Source organism: Alligator mississippiensis, chromosome 10 (assembly GCF_030867095.1).
Source record: "Alligator mississippiensis isolate rAllMis1 chromosome 10, rAllMis1, whole genome shotgun sequence".
NCBI classification, from domain to species: Eukaryota; Metazoa; Chordata; order Crocodylia; family Alligatoridae; genus Alligator; species Alligator mississippiensis.
Genome location: NC_081833.1, coordinates 27,642,540 through 27,648,539, shown reverse-complemented (window position 1 = coordinate 27,648,539; position 6,000 = coordinate 27,642,540). Strand labels below are relative to the sequence as shown.

Here is a 6,000-nt window from a genome sequence, read left to right as displayed (position 1 = left end):
CCTGGGCAGAAGCCAGGTCTGTGCGGGTAATGCTGTCTGCTTAGGCTTCTGGACAAATGGAAAATGTGATCTTGCTCTCTTCTGTCCAAGATGCTTTTAAAGTAGAAAATTGTCGGGACCTGGTTTGTTTGGTGAGTTAGGGGAAGCTGCAGTGTATCAGATTGTATCTTTGCCATCCTTTCACAGCTACACCAATCCCAGTACTTCCTTCCAATTTAAAGTCACCTGGTGAAATGCAAAGATGTTCCTGAGCTTGTAGATTTTGGAATCTGATCTCTGAAAGCAATGCAAGCAATTCCTTAGAAGGAATCTTGTGTGTGTTTCATTGAGATATAGAACATCTCGTGATGTCCTGCTCAGTTTCATTTTGAATTTTCCGGTCTAAGTCTCATGCACACCATTTCTGATTTGCTTTTGAAAGAGGGACAAATGTGTGTGTGGGGGGGGGGGGGGGGGGCGGGGTGTGGAAAGAGAAAGATCAGTGCAGTGGGGGCCTGGGGATAAATGCCAGTGAACATACCTTGGAACCTAAAGCCTGGGGCCTTTGGATTAACATACTTCTGAATATTTACTGTTTTGCTATGAAGGAGTCTTTCTAGTAGAAGCTGATCCAGGATCTCTGGTATGACATGCCTGATAGAGATAGTATAGGCACCTGAGTCCCAATGCAAAGGAGACCCATTGTACTGGCTGCCTAAATCCCAGGGAATTCAATTGAAAGGTCCTTCTGGTTGAAGGTGGAAAGGCAGGAAGGGTTGTTACATGGGCAGATATAGGATTTTGAAAAGAGGGGTTGCTGATAGTATAGAGCAGGGGTGGGCAAAATGCAGCTCGCTGGCTGGATGCAGCCCACCAGGCCATTCTATCTGGCCCATGGGGGCCCCTAAAAATTTTAGAAAATTAATATTTATCTGCCCTGGGCTGCCTGTCATGAAGCCCTTGATGGCTTGCCAAAACTCAGTAAGCGGCTCTCCGCCCAAAATAATTGCCTGCCCCTAGTATAGAGTACCTCAATACACATTGTTCTCCAGTTGAAAAGAAACTAGAAGCTATAATAAACTAGGTGCCAATCAGTTTAAGATTGAAGCAAAAACAAATACAACTTCATTGGAATGTGCATTACTTTGCTATATTATATACATTTAAAAAAACCACAACAAACTAGGCAAAACAAAGTCAAAAGATGTTGTTTCATTAGTTCTGTAGCTGCATCCCTTTAGTTCTCTGGAGACGATGGCAGTTCTTCATGCTGGTCATTGGTTGTCTCGGCTGTTCATCAAGTTGCAAACATTCCATGCTGCAAAAATCATTGTCTCATGAAGCTATCAAGCAGAGTAATCCCACTGGTTGCAGTTATACAGCCAGGAGCATATAATGCAGCCTAGGTTTAGGGCACCTCTTCTAGCCCCCTCCCCATGTAGGGTGTGTATAGAGGATCCTGAATAAGACTGCTCAGTCATGGCAGCAGCTGCTGAATTGCACTCCTGTCTCAACCCAGCTGCAGGACAACCATCCAGCTACTGCCACCTGCATGCAGATTCAGGGCTGGAGACTGCCAGATTCAATAGTCCTATCTCTGTCACCACTGATCCATCACCGCAGGGCTTTTAAAGGTTGGTATGAGAGAGTGTTGTTTCCTGTGATAAAAACCTGTGCATGACTTTGTTTAATAGGAAGAAGCTAGTGCATGGAAACAACAACCACAAGATCTTAACAAGGTGGAGATCTGGAGCCAGTGGCAAGGGAGAATCCCAGATAACATGAATACCTCCCCCCTTCCTGTAACTTTTTTCTGTCTTTACAGTGGTTGAGATCCTGGCATCTTTTTCCACCTGATCCGCTTGGGAGTAGACCATGGTGGAACCTCCCGTCAAGCTTCTTCACCATGGGTGACCCTGCCAGGAGTGTAAGACTGTGGACAACATAGCTCTGAGGATCACTGTGAAATATAAGCCTCTCCACTACTACAATGTCTTGGTCCACAGAGAGGATTGCTGTCGACGTCTCCTTTTTCAAATTCATAAAACAAAGTCTAGCCTTCTTAAGCATTTTGACAGTGAATCCAATGCTTCTCTTGAAAGTTATTTCTGTAAGTTAATGTTTCCACACTGCATTAATGCTTTTACCTAGCATTAAAAACAGTCTGTGGGGCTGTGAAACAAGAGTTAAGGGCATCTAACACAGCAGACTTGCAGAAGAAAGGATAGCTTAATTAGTGGAACATCAAGATCATTAAAAAGGAGAGGTTCATTAACTCCTGTGGAATGAAGATTTTAGAAGGAATTCAATAATAAAGAACCATGAGATCAAGTGACTCATTCTCTGATACCTGAATAGAAATACTGCTGTCACTGCTAGGCAGTTGGTTTTAAACTTTGGGTGGACCAAAAATCAAAGGAGGCTACAACTGCACCACTGCACCCCCCTGAATCCACCCCTGGTTGTTTAGTATTGGCCAGATCTACAGATAAATGCTTAGTTTAGGGGATCTCAGATAGAACAAACTGTTGTTCATGTGCTGTACATGCTCTTAATCATGGCAGCTGCAAACCTGGAGTAACTTAATTGATTCATAGGAGTTTCTCCAGACTTACATAGTTGTAACTCAGAGCAGGATTTAGCTCAGATGTTGTTAAACTAAGAAGGCATGTTAGCAAAGTGGTATGAACCCAATGGTAGCACCTAATTGACCTAGACTGGGGTAGTTTGTAATTGTCTGCAGCCACCCATGCAAGTGACAGACCTCTGCTTCAGCACATGCTAATTAGCACATGTGGGAGCAGACTCAATGAACTAGTCTGCTGGAGCATGCTAATTAGCCTTTGCATCAGGTGTATTCAGCGTCCCCGCATTTCAAAATGGCGGTGGCGGCATTTAACTAAAGCTTGTTGAACAGCTTTAGTTAAAGAGTCCCCACTGCCATTTTGAAGCACAGGACGCTGAGTACATGTGACGCTGTAAGCGCTTTAATTAGAGCGGCTCTCAGAGTCTCTAATTAAAGTGTCCACCCTAGAGCACGTGTATAGACACCCTACATCTTTAATCAGAAGTGGCTGCCTGATTAGGTTACAGTTCCCAGCATACAATATCGTATCTGGCTGCTTGGCCTGTGAGTAAATGTGGCATCCTTGTATCTATACTCTCCAGGGCCATGAGACAGATCTCCGGGGGCTGCATTCAAGGACCACACAGCTGTTAGGAATATCGGTGCGGCATGAAAAGCAGAGAAATCATGGGGAGAAAAGAGTCTGTTGCTAGTGGTTACATTTTCCAGTGCACTACATATCATTGTTAAACGGCTCACCAGTCAGATCAACAAGCCTTGAAGTGGGTCACTCTGAGCATCTCATAGACATTGAATGGGAGCCCTCTGAAGCTCAGGATGCTGAATACAAGAGATGCCGCAGGCACTTTAATTACAGCAGCTCTAATTAAAGCACCCCCCCCCACCCCAGAGAACATGTAAGTACACCCTGTGCGACTAACAAATACTCACCAGCTTGCAGGATCCCATCTGCTGTTACCAGGGCTGTCCCTTCCCTGGGGGGGCGAATCGGGGCGATCGCCCCAGGCCTCACGCTCTGGGGGGGCTCCATGGTCAGTGCAGTATAGGCCCCGCTGCGGCTGCCACGCATGGCTGCTGCTGAGCACCACCGGCTCTGGCTGCTCGCCACCCGCCCCCACAGCTCCGCCAGCTCCTGTTGCTTGCCACACCTCCCCCTCCCCCTGGACCCCTCACACCCCTAGGGACAGCTCTGACTGTTACCCTCTTCCTGCTCTTATTCAACTCAGTGTATTTGCCATGGATTTCAAATGCAGTCAGTTTAAGGCTTTATTTTGCAACAAACCATACAGTTTGAAGAGTGGCTCTTAACCTATCTTTACTTAAGAAGAAAATATGTAGGGTTGCCTTCTAATGTCTGAGTCAAAGGGACTAATGCGGTTACTCATGCTGCCAACTATCCTAGTTGTACGTTAACTCATACAACCGAGGCCTACAGTTCAGGTGCTGTGCACCAGGGGTTTGTTCCCAGCTCGCCTGTGATTTATTATCTAGTAATTGTGTATTTGGTTTGCAGTACGTGGCTACAGTAGTGTTGTGTGGTGCTTTAATGAGCATTGTTTCCATGCTGGTTGCACAACCTCTCTCTCTGATATTATCTTCCCATTTGAAGATTGCCATTGATGGAAAGTTCCTAGCTCCTTTACATGCCAGTGAAAGCTTGTCTGTGTTTCAGAGTTAACGTTTCCTGGAAATCACCATTATACAGTGACAGTGGAGTTTGGCCTTTGTGGTGAGTTTGTGCTGATTCCAGACCCAACTTCATAATTCAATGCATGCAGCACATTCCTTGCGAGCACCACTGTTAAATAGTTTCATCCTGAGCCTGAGCTTGAAACTATGCTCTACTTACTTTCTGGCCTAGGAAAGGGTGAAAACACTGCAGTCATATTTGAATGTTGAGGGTTTGTAAATTAGAAGAACCACAAAAATATTTGGATTCAAGAATGGAAAAGTTATACCAGTCATAGGGATTATTATTACTTTACAGCATCTGCAAATACACTAAAACCTCAGCTTAGCAAAAAACATGCAAATGTGCTTTAATTGTAAGCACAAGTAGTGAATGAACCAGGCACTGACTTGAGGTATTTGGGCAAGGTAGGGTATAAGTGCTTTGCAGAATCTATTCCTGTAAGAGGCAGGTATTTGTCTTTGATAATTTACAGCCTAAATAATGGCAGACAGAAGAAGATATGAGCTACCCTGAGAGGAGGAGGAGGAGGAGGGAAGCAAGGTTACAGAAAGAAGATAGTTAGGTTACTTAGTTTAGGCCACAAGCTAAAAATATATTTTGATGATCCACAAGCTGCGAGGACTGGATAACCCAAGTGCAGACTCACTCTTTTCTTTGGGAAGCAACCCAGAATGATTTAAAAGCACTCTAGGAGCAGGTGGAGAAGAGTTTCTTATTTCATGCAGAGATTGGCCCAAACCAAAACTGCACCATTTCCTCCCAACCTCTCCTGATGTAGTTGTACTTCTTGGCCAGCTACACCCTTGACCTAGTGAGTTTGGCTGTAGTAACCGCCTATGATCTTAAAAGTCCTCTCAGGGTTTGCCTCATGTCCTAGTCCTAGCCAATCATTAACTGCCCAGTAAAGGATCACACTAGGATGGATTGTTAGTGGGTTATTCATTGGATTTATTTATCTTTGTGTCCTTATCCCTTCCTATTAATCTCTTACCTTCTGACCAGTGATCTAAGCACATTGCCTTCATCATGGCTGGGGCTGCTGTGTGAAGGGGCATGTAGAGCAAAGAGGCATCCATGAAGCTGAGTGTAAGGGGATGTTGCTGGATCATTGTGGGGAAAGGTAGCTCATGGCTTCACAGGTGTCTACTGGCCTTGAGAAGGAAAACACCTAGATTCTCAGTACTAGCAGGCAGTCAGAAGCTGTTCAACTGAAGGCTAGTGGGTAGCTGTGGTACAGAGGGGGGGGGGCATGGTGGCAGCAAGCAGGGAGCTCCCGCAGGTGGAGGTGGCAGAGTCAGCAGCGATGGGGTGTGAGCACCAACCAGTGGTTGGCGACCATCCATAGACACTGCTGGTGGCGGAAGTGTCGGCCAGCAGTGATCGGTGACCGCCTGCAAATGCCACTGACATTGTCAGCTGCAGAGGGTGAGGGGGTGGCAAGTGGCAACCACCCACAGGCACCACCAGCATCATTGGCAATGGCCAATCACAGGGGTGCACCACCAATCTCAGGGGGTGCATGTGCACCTGTGTGCAACCCTTATGCATCGCCAATGACTTGAACCATTATTTTTTTTGTCTGGAGAAGCAGAGGCTCCAATGTCACCAATGCCCTTGGCTACAGGTTGGAATACCAGGTTCTTGGAGTCTGGGACTGACCCAGGAAAATGGGCAACTTCAGCTAGTATGTATAGGGCTATCCTTGTGATGTTCACGTGGGCCAGCTTGCTGTGAAATGTGC

The 6,000-nt window shown here is 46.0% G+C and overlaps 1 long non-coding RNA gene across 1 annotated transcript; it reads right to left on the bottom strand.

Annotated features, from left to right (window-relative positions):
* Nucleotides 1-1,103: 1,103 nt before the first annotated feature.
* On the bottom strand, nt 1,104-3,687 carry LOC109284652 (uncharacterized). Its single transcript, XR_002092186.2, has 2 exons — nt 3,497-3,687; nt 1,104-1,297 (listed from the first exon to the last, which is right to left on the bottom strand). It is a non-coding gene; the product is annotated as an uncharacterized LOC109284652 (long non-coding RNA).
* Nucleotides 3,688-6,000: the final 2,313 nt, after the last annotated feature.